This window comes from Phocoena phocoena, chromosome 15, assembly GCF_963924675.1.
Source record: "Phocoena phocoena chromosome 15, mPhoPho1.1, whole genome shotgun sequence".
Taxonomy (NCBI): Eukaryota; Metazoa; Chordata; class Mammalia; order Artiodactyla; family Phocoenidae; genus Phocoena; species Phocoena phocoena.
The window spans coordinates 10807291-10825153 of NC_089233.1; positions in this window are offsets into that span (position 1 = coordinate 10807291).

Sequence of the window (17863 nt, forward strand, 5' to 3'; positions counted from 1 at the left end):
ACAAAACTTTATAGACAGTGAAATTTGAATTTCACATAATTTTTATGTGTCACAAAAGATTCTTCTTCTTTGGGTTTTTTCAACCATTTAAATGTATAAAGAATATTCTTAGGTTCTGAGCTGTACAAACACAGGTGATGGGCGGGATTTGACAGGCTGAGCTTTGTCTTAGAGGGTGGAGAGGATGTGGAAAAATTAGCTGACGCCCAACTCCCGGACTTCTCACAACCACATAGAGAGGAGAAGACACATGAAAGAAACGGCACAACCTCTGCGGAAGGAGCAGCTGTCCTGAGCATCGGGGAGCCCGTAGGAGCCCAGCCAATGCCATTCACTTAACTGAGCTCTAATCATTGACTACATGGAAAAGCTACATTAGCTGCCCTTCTTGTTGCCCCTTAATAAGACAATCCATCGACAACCGCACGTCGCTCACAGATTGTCCAGCAGGAATGATGCCTCTTTGTGCCTCTGGACGTTGCTCAGCCCAGCTGTATGGCCTAATGTGGATGACACGCTCTGTAACAACCCAGGACACACAGAAGCCCCCAAGTAGACAGTGTTGATGGGGCAGCTAATGTAGCTTTTCCCCAGTGAGCGGCCCCAGGACTGGTGTTTGGATGGCATTGAGTAGAAGCAGCTAACTTTCTCCGAGTCGGGATGACATTGGACGTCATCTCCATTGGCCTTCCCCATCCCCTCCTGCTTCAACGCTGCATTCTTGGCAAACGTGTTCACCCACCATCCCCTCTGTTTCACTTTATACTTCCTCCCTCTTCATCCACGTCTTAAATCTATTTCCCGTGAAACATCCTTGGAAACCTCAGTGTTTAGTAACTTAGCATTTAACTACGTCGCTATGCGGGTGGGAATCAGTTATCCACCATCTTCCTGCAATATCCGCGTTGTTGTCTTGGACTTTCATATAAATCTCTCGATAATTACCTTATGTATGCATAGCCTCTTCCTGAACCTTGTCCTCCAAGAAACCTAGAATTTACTTCAATTTCTCTCTTTCCCTGCCCTTCCCAGGGGCAAGTTCAGTTGTTTCAAAATATATGAATTCATCCATTTCTTTCCAACTCCACTGTAATCCCAGCCACTAAAATCTCACTTATGGCCCGGTCCCCCTGCTGGTCTGCCTGCCTCTACCATCTGGTCTCCTCCAGCATCTGAGGGTAATCTCCTTAATACACAAAGCAGAGCAGATTGACTGAAGCCTTGCCTTCCTCTCCAGCTTCACCTCATTTCCTCTTCTCTTGCCCATGATGTCCTGCCTATACCAGCCTCCTTGAGGTCCTCAAACAGGCCAGCTTCTTCTACCTTCTGGGCTCTTGTATGCATTGCTCCCTCTGTCTGGAACAGTCTCCCCTCTCTTCTCCCTGCCTTCCACCTGGCAGGTCTCCAGACCTTCCCTATTGGCTTTATCTAAAGCAGTCTTCCACCCTCACCCTACCTCAGTATTTTTTCTTAGCCTTCTGCTTATTTTTTTAATGATCACTTATCAGAATTTCCCATTATTGATTGTTTTGTTTGTGTATTATCTACTTGGAGAATATTCCCCATGTCCTTCCTACTAGTCATCAGCTCCAGGAGGACAGAACGCTGTCAGTCCTGCTTGCCATTGGGTCCTCCGCACCTAGCTCAGCTCCTAAGTAGAGCAGGTGCTCAACAAACATTTGCTAAGTGAGCAAATGAGCTGGATAATAATGCCCTTAAGGTCAGAAATTGTGCCTGAAACTTCCTTGACCCCATCACCTGCCTAGCACACTGGAAGTATTTTGCAGATGCTGCTTTATTGGATTTATGGTAAAATAATTAAATGAAGCAATGTGAATTCCTCTTTTTGTACCCAGATTGCCTCCTCTCCCTAAAGATCAAGTAGTTTTACTTCAAAAGTAAAACTACTTTTACTACAGTGCCTCCAAACTGTCATGTCAAGGAATCCACTTCGTTTCCTTATTTTCTTTGTACCTTTCGATATCATGTCCAGGCATTGCTGAGAAAGATCCCTCCTGTTCTTGGTCTCTCTCTATAGAGAAGTTTCATTACATATTTTGGAAGGAATATTCATTGAATATTCCCAGAAGAGAGCATTGAAACTTCAGAGAAATATAGAGTCCTGCCAGTTATTTTCTAGCACACTGTTGAAGGACAAAGAAATAGAGTTAAAGAATATTACTGCTAAAAAGGACTCATTTGACTTTGTCAAATGCTAAAGTCTTCATTTGACAAAGGAAGGAACTGGGGGTCAGAATGGATATGGTCTGAGGCCTCAGTCAAAGGCATCTGACCCTCTGCCCTGAGTCAGTTTACCTGTCCATTCACCAGGAGCAGGGGTCCTCCGCATCAGTTCATGGCCATGGTCTTGCATTTTTGTGCTTTGCTCTTGTTCAAGTCCAGCTTTGCATCCTTTGGTCTTTCTCTCTTTTTTCTAGTTCTCTGCTTATCTCTTCAACTTGGCAAAGTTCAGCATCTCTGGTTTTCACCACTGGTGTTCCCTAAAGGTAGATGACATGCCCACACTTGCTGGTTTTCTCATCCCAAGGAACTTTGAAGAGCCCCTCTGTAAGACAGCTGTCAGGGCTGGGATCTACCCCCTCTCCAGGTGCACCAGTTGTTAAGCTGTTTTCTCTCAGCTCCACACCATCCCCTCTAAACTCTGTGATGCATGGGCTAGGACACTGCAAGCCACACTTCTGCTCCACCACTGGCTCCCTGCTAAGTGCTGCCCATGAGGAGCTCGGGAGGGGGGATGTGAGGCTGGAGGTGGAAGGAGGGACCGGCCACTTCACATTTGTTATCCCTTGGCTTCCTTTCTTCCTGTTTCTGTGAGGGTTATCCCAGGAGTGCTTCTTCACTCTGGAAGCAACGATGCTTTTCTGAAGCAGCAACTGAATCCAGTTTGCAGTTTACCCAGCACTTGTGGAACTAGCTTCCTTACCCCTATCTCTCCACCCCACCAAAATACCACACTGGCTGAGTAGCATCCTTCCTCAGGGGTCTGAGGTTCACCTCCACAGTGCCCCTCCCCCAAGCTCCTAAGTTTGAATGATTCCAACCTCTTCCTTGTGTTCCCAGCCTGACGTGGCGGCAATATTTATTTATTTACGTTGTCATGCCTGCAGAATTCTTCGCGCCATTTTAGTTGCCTAGTGAACCCCTCGTGTTCAATTCTTTCTGATTATCCTGCTCAGAATCTAGCTGTACTACCTATACTAGCCCTCTGGGGTAGGAACCGTCAACATCTCCGTCTTACGTTAGCCAAACAAGATCCAGTGGCAGTGGTCGGATTTGACCCGGCTCCCAGGTGTAGATCCCTCTCTTTTACCATCAGCTGTGCTAACCACTTGGGTGGGCTCCATTGGTCACGGAAGGCATCCATGGGGTGGGTGGTCTGGGACTGGGCCCTGCATCCCATGTAGCATGCGGACAGGTATTAGGTGCAGGGCGGTTCCACCTTCTGCCAAATGTGTTCACAGGTGGCCACACTTGGGGTCTGTTTCAGGCGGCAACAAATTCCAATTTGTTATTAATAAAAACAGTTCAAAAAACATTTGGCAAAAGACTGTGGGATCCAGCGCTATTTCTGAGAATGGTTTAATGGGAGAGCACGCAGCTGCGGCAGATGGATGGCGACGGGGCCCCTCCAGAGTGTTCCACTCTGTTTTCCTTTGTCTTTGAATAAATTCAGAGGGTGCCACGTATGAGCCTGGATGGATGGTTTTGAACCACAGCTAATTAAAAGCAGGCACTTACCTGAGAGTTAACTATAAAGGAAAAGTAAAATCACTGGACAAATTCCTCAACGATGTGGGCTGTTACCTCCTGGAACAGGACTTTTGGCCAGGGTGCAAATACAGCTAGTGAGCCCTTAGGTATGGAGTGCGTGATGGAAATGAGAGGCACAGTATCTTGATCCCTCCATCCCCACATGGGTCTGCCAAAGAACCCTGCTTCACTTGGCCATGCAGGTCAAGGGTTGAGGGGCCTCCTTTCCTGGCTGTGAACCTTAGCATCCATGGAGAAAGTTTGGTCCAAGCCCACAGGAGACTTCCTGGAACCAGAGATGCTCACTCTCAAGACCACGTGTCTGCAGCTGATTCTACATAGGTGGCCCTGGACCTCCAGGGAGATACAGCCTCTCGGACCTAGGAAGGCCTCTGGAAACTGGGATGCCTCCGAGAAACACATCTTTTTCTCTTGTGGTTGAAGCCAGCATGCCCCTCACCACCTTACTTTTGCATATGAAAGGCCTGGTAATTACTACTTTCATCCTTAAAGCATGCAAGTGACATGCAAAATTAGCACTTGAGAGGATCCACTTTTAGACCTTGTTGTAAAGCAAAACTTATTATTTGAAGATAAATCAATTTCTGTTGCCTGTATTTGCAGTTTCCCCCAGATGGCTAATTACCAAAGATAAATGTGTATAAACACAAGCCTTATCCCTCTCCATCCATCTTCCTTGCCTGCCTGTTTATCCAGAGGTTAATAATCACAATCCTGTAGTGTATTGCCATAGTAATGGCTTTGATGGGCCCGACAAGTTTACGACCTTTTTTTACAAACAGAAGGACATGCATTTCAAGAAAGGAAGGTCATTTTAGAGATGAATGTGCAGATAACTAGCCTCTCTGAAACTGAGCCAAAGGAAAAAGAAAACAGAAAACAAAACATAAGAGGGGGGAAAAAAACCCCACACAGAACTGCACAAAGCAAACAGCATAAATGTCACGGAAATCAGTTTACAGCAAAATTAAATAAGGTTCCTGCAAGCATTAATTTTTATATTTTCTGTTTATGCACAGTTAGAATCATTCCCAGGCTTTGATTTATGAGAGAGTAAGACTAGGCATGATCATTCAGACACTCACCAAATTCAGTTAAGGGCTGGACCTTCCATTCGGATGGGACTGGCTTCCCCTCTGGTCAAAAGGGCAGGGGGAAAGTGATTTGTCTCTAGAGAGTGGCTTAGGATTGAAGGTCAGCTCGTGTTTTATCCTCCCTCCCTCCTTCCTTCCCTCCCTTCCTCCCTTCCTTCCTTCCTTCCTTCCTTCCTTCCTCCTAATCATAATACACACTCATTATAACAATGAAATAACACAGACAAGGGCTTCCTTGGTGGCGCAGTGGCTGAGCGTCCGCCTGCCGATGCAGGGGACGTGGGTTCGTGCCCCGGTCCGGGAGGATCCCACATGCCGCAGAGCGGCTGGGCCCGTGAGCCGTGGCCGCTGAGCCTGCGCGTCCGGAGCCTGTGCTCCGCAACGAGAGAGGCCACAACAGTGAGAGGCCCGCCAACCGCCAAAAAAAATAAAATAAAATAACACAGACAAATAAAATCTGCCCCTTCTCCCATCTCTCATCCAAGTTTTTGGAAACGACCCGTGCTAAGAGATGACCAATCTAAAAAAAAATATAGCTCTTATACGTGGAAAACAATACTCTAAGCCATTTACAAATGTTAACTCATCTTTTCCCCTCATAAAACCCCTATGGAGATACTATTATTGTCCTTATTTTATAGGTGAGAAAACAGGAACCCAGAGAGATAACTAATACACCATAGTATCTTAGTCCGGTCAGGCTGCCCTAACAAAATACCATAGGCTGGGTGATTTATAAACAACAGAAATTTTATTTGTCACAGTTCTGGAGGCTAGGAGTCCAAGATCAGGGTGCTGGCAGATGTGGTGACTGGTAACAACACATTTCCTGATTCATAGAGGGCTACATTCTCATCAGCAGGGATCTCTCCTAAAAGGGGACTAATCCCAGTTGTGAGGGGTCAGCCCTCGTGACCTAATCACCTCCCAAAGACCTCACCTCCTTCACGCTGGGAGTTAGGATTTCAACATACGAATTTTGGGGGGGACACAACATTCAAACCTTAGCAAGGAGGAAATCAGATGCCCATTTGTAGGTGTCCTAGGCTTGTGCTCTTAGCCGAGATGCCGTCCTGATCTAAAGCCATACCACAGTGTCAGCTAAAGCCAGGCACTCTCTTGCACTGGTGAGCCGTTGGAGGAGGTGGACTGGCTAATGTTCCGCCCAGTTCTTGGCGCTGCATCAAAGACAAGTTGTCCCAGACAGAGTTCAATAGTCAGGGAAGACTTCATCCAAGACTATTGCAATAGGGGAGAGAGACTGAACTCAATGCCAAATGCAGCAAAGGCAGCTGGGGACTTACAGACAACAGGCAGGTGCCAGAAGCAGTGGGTGGAGAATTACTAAGAGGAAACTTAGTAATAAGAATGGGGAGATTCTGGCTAAACTGTTCTAGCGGGGTTCTTGCTGAACTGGGCTCAGCAGGCCAAGGAAGGTAGGCCAAGAATGAGAAGAGAGCTCAGAGGAGTTTGACTCAAGTTTGCTCAAGGAGGCAGTCCTTCTCAGTTGCCTCTTTGAGTCTCAGAAACACACAAAGACAGAACTATATCCAGGCACACAGCTCTATCCCATGCCTTTTGTAAATGCATCTTGTATGTGCCGTGTTTGCCTGAGTATGTTTCACTGTTGTTCTCATTCTGAACTTTCTCAAAACCTCTGGGTTTCAGCATCTAGTATGAACGTGCCCTGAGCATTGAATCCAATAGTATAGGATAATTGAATTCCAGTTTTCCTAATTTCTTGCTTCTTCCTCTCTGAATGTTCCTTACTGAACTATATCCCAACTCAACTCAATCCTTAAACTAACTTTCCAATTGTGTTCCATTTCTGTGAGATTTAAAGATTAGACTAGAGTCACACTCACTGTCCTTATGTCTGTACATGATTGAAAGTCTGATTTGTGTTCATTCGTTCATTTTTTAGCAAACTTTTGTTTCCTGTTGTATTAGGGTTCTCCAGAGAGACAGAACCAATAAGATGGATGGATGGATGTGTAGATAGATAGATAGATAGATAGATAGATAGATAGATAGATAGATAGATAGATAGATGATAGATAGGTAGATAGATGATAGATAGATAGATAGATGATAGATAGATGATAGATAGATAGATGATAGATAGGTAGATGATAGATAGATGGATGATAGAGAGATGATAGATAGATAGATGATAGAGAGATAGATAGATGATAGAGAGATAGATAGACAGATAGATAGGTTTATTATAAGGAACGGGCTCACACAATTATGGAGGCTGACAGGTCCTAAGGTCTGCAGTTGGTTGGCTGGAGACCCAGGAGAGCTGATAGTGTAGTTCCGGTCTGCCCTGATCTTGAGGCCAGGATCTGCCCAGAAAGACCCAGAAAGAACCAACGTCTTGAGGCAGTCAGGCAGGACTAGTTCCCTCTTATTTGTGGAGGCCAGGGGTAGGGGGTGTCAGCCTTTTTGTTCTGTTCAGGCCCTCAGATGATCGGATGAGGCCGGCCCACACTGGGCGGGGCCATCTGCTTTACTCAGAATCCCCTGACTCAAGTGTTAATCTCTTCCAGAAACACCCTCACAGACATACCCAGAATAATTCTTGACCAAATGTCGGGGCATCCTGAGACCCGGCCAAGCTGATGCATAAAATGAACCATCACACCTGTCTCCTCAGCGCTGCGATCCACGTGAGCAGCACGAGACGTGAGACAAATAGCACATCCCCTCCACTTTGGAGGAACCCCCAGTCTGGCCAGCACAAGCTTGCAAGCAACGTGCTAATTACTCCAAAAGGTGAAGGAGAACGCTTTCAGGATTTGGAGGAGGGGAAGGGTATCACAGAAGAATCACTAATGGGCAGGGAGGCACAACTGAGAATTACATGCTCTGAATGTTCATATTGTATGTGTGTGGTGGGTTGCCTACTTCTTTTAGGATTTAGGGTGAGCGCGCAAAGGGAGGGATTTGAACGGCTCCAAAAAGGCTTCTGCTTCTTACGACCTTCTCTCAGGAGCCCTCTGAAGCCTTTGAATACCTAAGACCCCTGTCTGGGTTCCCCTTCCTTCTTTCCTGCCTATAAACTGGCAGCCTCCCTTCCCCTCTTATTCTATCTCTGGGAAGCCTTACAGTCAGAAGAGGGTTAATTCCAATTGTTAAGAAGCAGGGGATTTAAAAGGTTGCCCTGGCTGGTCCTTCTGTCTCTCCTTTTCTTCTTTCCTAGAAATGCATCTCACCTTCTCTACAGCTAAGCTAAAGTCTTTTTCGTAGAGTATACTAACCCTTATCCCCTGATTTTTCCTCACTTAAAGAGAAGATGATCTGGAGATAGTCTCGATTTCCAGGAAGTTTGCTTGTTTCTTTGCCTTTGCATTTTTCAGCACCTTATAATTAGGACCTAGAAAAACAATGACCCCTTTCCCACGTGATAAAATTTGTGTAACTTAGTTGCTCATTTTATTTGGACATGTAGATGCTATTCATTAAGGGAGATCACACATAGTTTTAAGATAATGCAATTATTTAGAGCTTGGTAACTCATGTCATAGATTATAAGATACCAAAGTCCTCTGGAAGGAGATCAGAACGCAGGATGAGACCCTTGGAGAGGCACATCAAGGCATCTCCTGCCACTCTATTCTGCTTCACTTGCTAGTATCGTTCTTTATTACAGGGTGGAGTTTCTGTGGTGACGTAGGTACAGCACAGGGATAGGACTTTTTTTCCAGTTGTCTACTGTAACCAACCATCACAACCTTTAGTGGCTAAAAGCTTTTTGAATCTAGCCTGGGAGGTCACATAGTATCAGCTCTGCTGCGTTTTATGTGTTAGACATACACAGCCTGGGTTCGGGGGAGAGAAGTTAGAGGCACATCAAAGGCTTTGCAAACATATTTTAAAACCACCACAAGCTTTATCTGTAGAATCTTGGTGAACATTTCCTCCTCTGATCTGATTCAGGCTGAAGACGTTGCCTTGTCTGTTCCCACACTTCCAAATAGCACCAGAGTAATAAGAATGAGACTGTGCCAGCAGGGCTGTTCTTTGCCATCATGAGGTGACCTTGAAGTACTAGGGGGACTCCAAATATTAAAGGGGAGCCCTGGTACCTGTATGGTCACTTCTTGATGCTCCCTGTTTCCCAAGCATGGATGCAGAGGGGAATTCAGCTCCTCCAGCCTGCCCTCCTTGCTGGCCCTGAGAACAAGCCACAGGCTCTTCCTGATTGGATGGTTTTGCAGCCAATCACTGTGAGCCTCAGAGGAGGCATAAACAACACACCCAGGGAAGTCACAAGGCTCTAGAATGTTAGAGCCCCCATGGACAGTGGACTGTAGCTTGATTTCCTCCCAGGTTGTGAAGGACTACGTCTGCCTTGTGAGGCTACTGTCCACATTCCTCTGGTTGGTCTCACTTCCAACCATGTGCCGGCAAGGCCTTAAGTGGGCACTTTGACACTTTCAGAAAATTCAGCTCAGGTCTCCCCCGGGAAAGCAGTCTTGTGCCAGACCCAGGGGTGATCCTCTGGGACATTTCCACATCATGGCACCCTGCTCCCTGACTGAAACTTCCCTACTAAAGAGCCATTCTTTCAGCCCTTAAAGGCTTCTCAGTATCCCAGGGCCCCTCATTAAGCAGCTCCATCCCCTGGAATAGGACCCGTCTTAGACCTTCAGGCAGCTAAGGGAATTAGTTGTCAGGCAGCTGAAGGCAAGGCCTGGGACCATAATCAATGGGTTTGTAGGAGAAACCGGCTTCTGCAAAGCACCTGGACACAGCTGGCAGGGCAGCCAAGCTCCAGAGACCCGTGGCCCTCGGACCACCACCCTCCTGAAGCGGTTCTCATTGATTTGCAGCATCAAAGGCAGAGGCAGTGATTGGCTCATGCCACAGCTCTTGTCAGCGCCGGGTCCCGGGTAGGGACATCCTGCCCTGTGGGCGCTCAGCGTCCCAAAGGCCACGGGTTCCTACACAGGCAGAATGGCTCTGAGGCCTTTGGTTGGATCTCGGGCTCCTAGGGCTCCCAAATCCATGCGTGTCTCTGCTGGGCTTGGGACCAGCCACCCACAGGCTCCCAGAGCTGCAGTCCTCCCACTCCCCCCTGGCTGGACCTGAGCCTCATCCGTTCCCTCTCGGACACTAGTCTTGGCTCAAATCTGTTTGCTTGGAGCCCAGATCACTACCTGGCTCTTTTGTCTCCATTCATTCCAGAGATTTAAATCTTTTTACCCCCCAGTCGCTGCTGGGCATCTGGCTTCAAAGCTTGAGTCCCGAGTCTTTACAACTTTTAGTATCGTCAATGTCTTAAAACTCCTTTGCCAGCCCCCACTCACTTGATCAGTGCCCCTTGGATACCCATCCCAGCTGAATCATACCTGAATCCAGCTCTCTGCCCCAGTTTACTGTAAAATGGGGGAAATTATAGTAGCTACTTTATAAAATTGTGATGGGGACTGAATGGCTTAATTCACATGAAGTACCTAACACAGTATCTGACATACAGAACGGGCTTAATAAACGTTAGATTAGAACAGTTATTGATTGTGTTGTTGACTCCAGATTCCAGCCCTACACTGTCAGCTCTCCAGACTCCAAGCCTACAATCCAGGCGAATTCCCTCTGTTCGTAGCTGCTCTGTCTTGAGGTCCCCTCCTTCTTTTCTGGGTTTGCATTGCTGGGTGGGTGCCTGAAGGTGTCAAGGCTGTGTTGGCTCAAATTTCAACTGAACAGAAACCTAGCAACCCCACGCCACCACCATCCAGCTCCTCCCACACTTGAGAAGCTGGGGATGCTCTTGGAAGGGCAGCCCTGAGCTCATGTGAGGATGATGTACTATGTGAGATGGTGGAAGTGACATTGCTAATGAGGGGAATCAACTGCTCCAACCAGAGCTGGAATCTAAGGGAGGAAATGACAGGGAGGTCTGTGAATATACGGTCTTGACCGAAGTCCCGCTAGAGACCAGTCTTGGCTGGAAAATTGAGCTGTGATTATTACAAAGAGTCAGAATGATAGCTTCAGTCATGATGCTTCAGGAACTCCATACAGAGCAGCCCAGACAATTTCGACATTAAGTGTTTAGAAGAGAAGGATGGTTTGTAAGGAGGGTCTTGTTATTCCCTGAAAAGCTACTATGAAGATGTCAGGTGTATGGAAATAACAGATGGAAAAGGCATGCTGAGATCATTACTCTGAACTCTAAGTGCCATTATTGACAAGCACAGCCCGCATCGCTGGGCAAATACATGCGCCTGGGAATAGGAGGGAGGTACATAAACAAAGAAAAGCAGAAACCAGATATTTCAAAACATCAGGGGGTGGAGAGGCACTGTATTAGGATTATGGCATTCTTCAAAGCAAAATAAAGGAAAAAATAAAGGTTTGGGTGAGAGTGTGAGCAAGGAAGATCCCATGAAAAGTTAATGAACTGACTGCTTTGTTTTCATTGATAGGCAGTGTAGTAGTTCTTGATATTGGGGGGATCACTTTGAAAATCTGATGAAAGCTTTGACTTCTCCTTCTAAAAATTGCCTTTACTAAAGCACAATCAACTTTTGGTAAACAGTATGAGAATTATCAATGGGCTTCCCAATCGTGGCTCAAACAATAGTTTCTTCTCTGATGGAAAGAGATATGGAGATAGCCAACATTCAGACCCTGGACTTCTTACCCAGGATACTTCAAGGGATGCCATGGACACAGGCTCTCTGCTATGGACACAGTGTCTCAGCCCCAGACTCTGCCTTGTCCTTTCCTGGTAAGATGTGCCGGTGGGGTACAGCCTTCCTTGAATCCTTCTTCCTTGAGCACTTGATTAAAATCAGGCTAAGTGCCCTCTTTAGTTCTTGCCCTAGCTCTTGAATCAATGGGGGTACTATTAGAACTGGGGGGACATTTTTTCCTGGGACAAGACCGTTTCACAAATTGCATGATGTTTTATATCTTGGCCTCTAAGCACTAACCACCAGTTAGAACCCTTTCCCACCCCTTCCCATGCCATTCAAGAGCCTGTAGGGTAGGTAATTGGAAAAGCTGTTCCAGAGATTGGTGTTTAGACCTAAACAATCACTGGGTGGAAGGCATGGGGTCTCATCACATATATCCACTCAGAGCTTCTGATAGAAAACCATGATACTGCATGAGTCTACCCAGTTTAGGCACTTTTAGGCAAGTTCAGGCACCGTTTAGACACAGTCTCTGGAAAGTAAGCTAAGAAAATCTAAATGAAGGATCTAGAATAAATGATAGAGTGTATTGATATTGACTTAAGTGGCAGAACTTGGATCCAACTAGGTTCCCTTGCTCTTTGTTCAGTGCCCTTCCCACTGTATCCAGTCCTTGGTTCTGGGGCCAGGGAAGTGAAGAAATTATCTTCAGGAATCCCTTAACCAAAAGGGCAGGTGATTTGAAAGTTCTGTTTTGAGACCAGTGAAGAGAGAGAAATTTCGGTTCATTGCGCATTTGTCTTTCACCAGGGCCGGGATGTCCCTGAGCGATGCTGAGAGAACATTCAGCAGCGTCTACAAGATGACACACATATGCTGAAAGGGAGGCATTAAAGACCTTTGACAGCATTAGAAGAGGGTCACACAGTCTCCCAAGAGGGATAAGAGCAGGAACAAATGTGAACCAAAGATCAAACATCAGCCTGCTACATAAGACAAGGCTGGGGCGGGACCCGGGGCAGCCTCAGAGGAGGAGAAGACCAAGATCAATGCTCTGAAACAGGAGCGTGACTGATCTCCCAGATAAACAGATGGACCGATCACAGCCTCATCTAGATGCTACTTTGAGATGATGGCCGCCAGCGTTTTGGATCCTCTTCTATAAGTAGTTTGTAGCTTTGCCAGAATATAAATAGAATGGATCAAGACTTCCAGCTTGAAGGGACTTAAAAGACCTGATAGCCCAATTTCATTACTTTCTTTATCAGAAAAAAACCACTACCCAGAGACATTAATTAACTTGCCTAAGGCCACAGAGGTAAGTTAGTAACAGAATAGGATGGGAAGTCATACCTCTTTCACTCAATTATGCATTTATTCTACAGACATTGAATACTTTCTGTGCACTGACCCTGGGCTTGAACCCAATGGACTGTGGAGTTGGGCAGGGGCACACTGCTTGTTCTGTGGAGATCCTCAGTCACCTGGGCAAAAAGACCCAAGAACACATAACGAGAGGACAGAATAGTCAGTATACTATCAAAGCATTTCCACGAAGCTAAACGATACACATAAAACGCGGAGAGCCACTGGCTGCTCCTGGGGTGTTAAAGCATTTGTGGAGGTCTTGTCCTGTATGCTGGTCCCCATCTACATCAGACCATCCCTGGAGGAAAGCAGCATACTTAACTTTTCAGCATCAACCCTTCCCGTGTCCAGAACCAGCCCTCAACGTGGCAGCAGGTGTATTGACAGTTTTAGGTCCGAAGCAGTTAGAGTGTGGAATTGCTTCTGTCGACGTGTGTGCCTGACTGCCCACGTCTGGCATGACTTAACATGACCCAAGTGCAAAGAAATGTATTAGAGGAAGAGAGGGGGGCCTCACAGTACTCCTTGCAGGAAGTATCCACAGACTTTGTCTCTGTGCCTCTCCCCATTTCAGGCTACGATGTGGGCTTCTCTTTGTGTATCTACCTCATTCCCCTTCTCTCTTTGGCGTATGTTTTTAGGCTTATTTGTCATCATGCATATGATCCAGTCATGTCAGCTACTACTTCTGAGGTTGTATGACTGTGGAGGTGTCTACTGCTGTTCAGTTTGCTTTAGGTTCTGTGCTAAAGAGAGAGAGCGAGCAAATTCAACCGGCTCAACTTGGATCAGCTGCCCACCCCTCTTCCGTTCACCTGTGGTCAGGGGAGGGTGCTCAACACTTGTCGCCAAGAACACTTAGTCCTTCTCCATCATCAGTGGTTGTGAATCATCGATTAGCCCTGAGGTGTCACGGTCTGGGCAGGTGATCTAAACATGTCCACTGACCATTGACTCTATATCATAGCCTTCATCTACATCTACCAGATTTGAGGAGACTTCTGACTCAACTTTTCTGTTTTCATTCAAGCTTTTCCTTGTAGTGAAGTTCAGCTCCATTGATTGTTCAGTATGTTTGTCTGCTCAGGCTGCCACAACAGAATGCCACAGACTGGTTGGCTCAAACAGTAGACATTTATTTTATCACAGTTCTGAAGGCCAGAAGTCTAAGATCAAGGTGCCGGGAGGTTTGGTTTCTGGTGGGGTCTCTCTTCCTGCCTTATTGATGGCCTCACATGGCCTTTTCCCTATGTGTATGTGCTCCCGGTATCTCTTCCTCTTCTTATAAGGGTACCAGAACTGTTGCATTAGGGTGCCACTCTTATGACCTGATTTAACCTTAGCTACCTCCTCTGAAGCCCTATCTCCAAGTACAGTCACACTGGCGGTTAGGCTTCAACATATGGATTTTGAGGGGATATAATTCAATCTATAACACCCAGCAGCCCTCTTTTAACTGGGAACCCTCCCTGCAGCTGGGGTTCCTTGTTCTTGGGATCTCGCCTTACGTTCTGGGTCTTTTCTTCTAATGGGGTCACAAAAACCATGATAAAACTTTGACCAATACTAAATCAGGCAAAATTAATCCAGGCTGTTAGGCGAGTGGTTAACCTTGGAAGTCAGTGACCAGAAGAAGGAGTGAAGAGGGCTTCTGAGAAGATATTTCTGGATCTGGGTGTGGTTACATTGCTGTGTTCAGCTCGTGAAAATTCATCGATCTGTATACGGATAACATGTGTCTTTCTTCTCTGCGTATGTTTGTTCCAATTATCCAGCACTGCGTAACAAATCACTCCAACACTTGGTAGGCTTAAAGCAACAATAACATTATTTTTTTTTTCACGAATCTACAATTTGGGCAGGGCTTGGCAGGGATAACTCGCCTTTGCCCCATTTGGTGTCAGCTGGGGAAGCTGGAAGTCTGGATTCTGAGATCACCTGAAGGCTTGCTCACTTCCGTGACTTGAAATTGATGGTAGCTATCAGGTGAAACCTTAGCTGGGACGATCAGCTGGAACACCCACGTGGGCCACCCCCCCACCCCGACCACCACTATGTAGCCTGGGCTTCCTCAACACTCCCAGGGTGAGCATAGAGTCAGGTGGAAGCCATATTGCCCTTTATCCCCTAGTCTTTGATGAGTGGTGTCACTCACTATGCATTTTGCCTGTCAGAGCAGCCGCAAAGCCTCATCCAGTTTCAGGGTGAGGAGAAACAGACTCCATTTCCAGAGGCAGAAAGGCAAAATTCTGAAACAGTATTTGGGACCAAATATATTGCTGTAGCAAATTTTGAAAAAATCCATCCTGCTCATTGTTGTACTTTAATAAAAAGTTAAAAAAAAAAAACTTTAGGTACAATAAAATTGGGAGGAAAAAAACCCCAGATAGTTTGAGAGAAGTAAGCTGAGGTAACTAACAAAATAGGTCGCCATCAAGAGGCGTAAAGTCACATCCCGTATCTTAATGCACTCTTGATCTTCTAAAGAGCTTCTCTCCTTGCAAAAGTCTTTCACGTGTAACCATCTTATGTAGAGAAAGAGAATAAACAAAAAGGCATCAGCAACCCACATTGTGGTGGTAGGCAGGTTATTACACGGGGCTGGTTGAGGCGTGTGTATTTATTTCCAGTCATTTGTAATCATAATGGAAACGAAGAACATTATCTACCAAATAGGAGGTTGCAGTGCACAGGAAATGGAGCGTGAAAAGGATTTGTGCTGTGATGTAGAGATTAGGAAGAACAACCCATGTGCCTTAATAAATGGGATGCAAATACAGTACATTCAAGTGTAACTTCAGTGCAGCTTCAAAGGATTTGTTATGTGAAGAAATACAGATTCTCTGAAGCAATACTAAATACGGATTGTTTTTCCCCAGAATGGAGCATGATTCCATTGGAATGATTTGAAAAGCTTTTCAGTTCCAAGGTGATGCAATCTGATGTTCTTTGAAACAATCTGATGTTCTTTCTCTAGCCATCACCTTCTCTTGTGACTCTAGGTCCCACCCAAACATACATTTGTCCATCCTTTCCCCAAGATGTCACCTGAAACCACCCATCTGTGCATTTTGGCTTAGAACTTCTGGCCTTCCATCCCTGTTCTCAGAAATTTTCTCTGGCCCTCTTGGTGTCATGACCAGCTTATCTGTGCTTCAGGCACCCAGCATCTTACCTCCTGACTTTCTCCATTTCATCACTTATGTCCTGCCTCAACCCAGCCCTTGAGCTTGAAAGCAGATTTCATTTTCTCCATTTTGTCTCTCTTAAACATGCGTCTCTTTTGCCCTAGGCTTTCTTATCCCTGGCTACTTTAAATAATGATTCCATCTCTTCAGAGACTGATACTTTGATCCCATCCTAACATCAGTTGGAGAGGTCAACAGGTCTAATACAGGAAAGCAGACACCATCTGGGTTTACAACTGCCAAAACTGATGGTGGATAGGGTGTAGGATGTGGCTCGAAGAGTGTGGAAGCCACTCAGGATAAATGCCCATTGACATCTTCACCAGCACCTCAAGATATGGCTAAAGATAAAACATTTGAAATTGAATTTTAATGATTTGCAGAAAAGAGTAGGGTGTAGCCCCCCAAGGACACTACATGTCCCCTCAAGCTCACACCCAGACCGTAACCCAGCTCCTCTTCCCAAGAGATAAACCTCCTTCTACCTCAGTACAGGTGTTGAGTCACGTCTGATTTTATATATTCACTGCAACATCCCCAGTGGCCAGTTTCTATATTATCAATTCATATTTATTAAATGAATGAAAAATGATCTCATTTATCATGAAATGATTCAGATCTGCAAATCGGATACTCTCAGAGAAAAGTCAGTGTTGCCAAAATGGATTTATATTTCGAGTGTACTGCTTTTTCCAGCAGTGACTCAAGGCAACCATTTGGTACTGTCAGCATGAATGAGAACTGTGCAGGGTTTCTCAAGGGCAGAGTGACAGGGCACATCAGCACGCCGTCCAGACTGAGTCCATCTGGGTCCATCACCCTCATCCCTCAGCAGCACCTCCTCTTCTTACTCTCTGCAAAGGAAGCCGGTGATGTTTGTGGTTGAGTTGAGTGAAAGCTAGTTTCCCGTCTCCTTAAGGCAGCTGTTTCGTTAAGATCCAGAGGGTGGTGAATCCTCACAGTGTCCTCATCCCAGCACAAGCACACCCAAGCTCAGAATAGGTCTGTTCTTCTAAAGAAGAGCGAGCATTTGCACTTGACTTTTCTCTTCCTTCTTTTGGAGGCGGTCAGTATGTATTTTCTAACCGACCCTGAGTCAACTGCTTCTCTGCTAGCATTTCACTATTACTGTGTTGACCTGTCTTTAAGAGCTTTTCCACTTCAAAAGCGTAGAGATGTATTTGAGAACAGGGTTCAGGATGGCCTTTCAATGGATTTATAATATAGCATTGTCAATGAATGTCAGTTAAAAACCTAACAATAAACACGTTTATCTTTGAGTTCTTGGGGAAACTTTGAGAAGGCAGATCTGCATGAACAGTCCAAAGTCTTTGGAAAGAACCACAATTTAATTAATTCCTCAGATATTTATTGAGATCATGTAAAGGGTGAGGCATTTGGAGTCTTAATCTTGTCTTGCTCAGCTGTGAAAGGAGCATAATGACACCTACCTGGTCAGGGTGAGGATTAAACAGATGACAAGGGGAAGGTGCCTGGTGCAGAATAAGGGCTCAGTAATGGCCTAAGTTCTCCTGGAGCTTCAAGAAGATTCCAGTCTAGCAAGGAGACTCCAAATAAGTGTGCCATAAGATAAAATATGGGAAATACCATAACAGGGGGCTAAGCGCTGTGCCGTGGGAGATCAGAGGTAAGGCGGGCTCCTGGTGCATCAGAGACCCCCTTCGTGGCCGAGGCAGCATTTGCTCTGCGTGTTGGAGAATGGTACCATTTCCATGCACAGGCACATAGGTGGCACATGTGTACAAGATTCCAG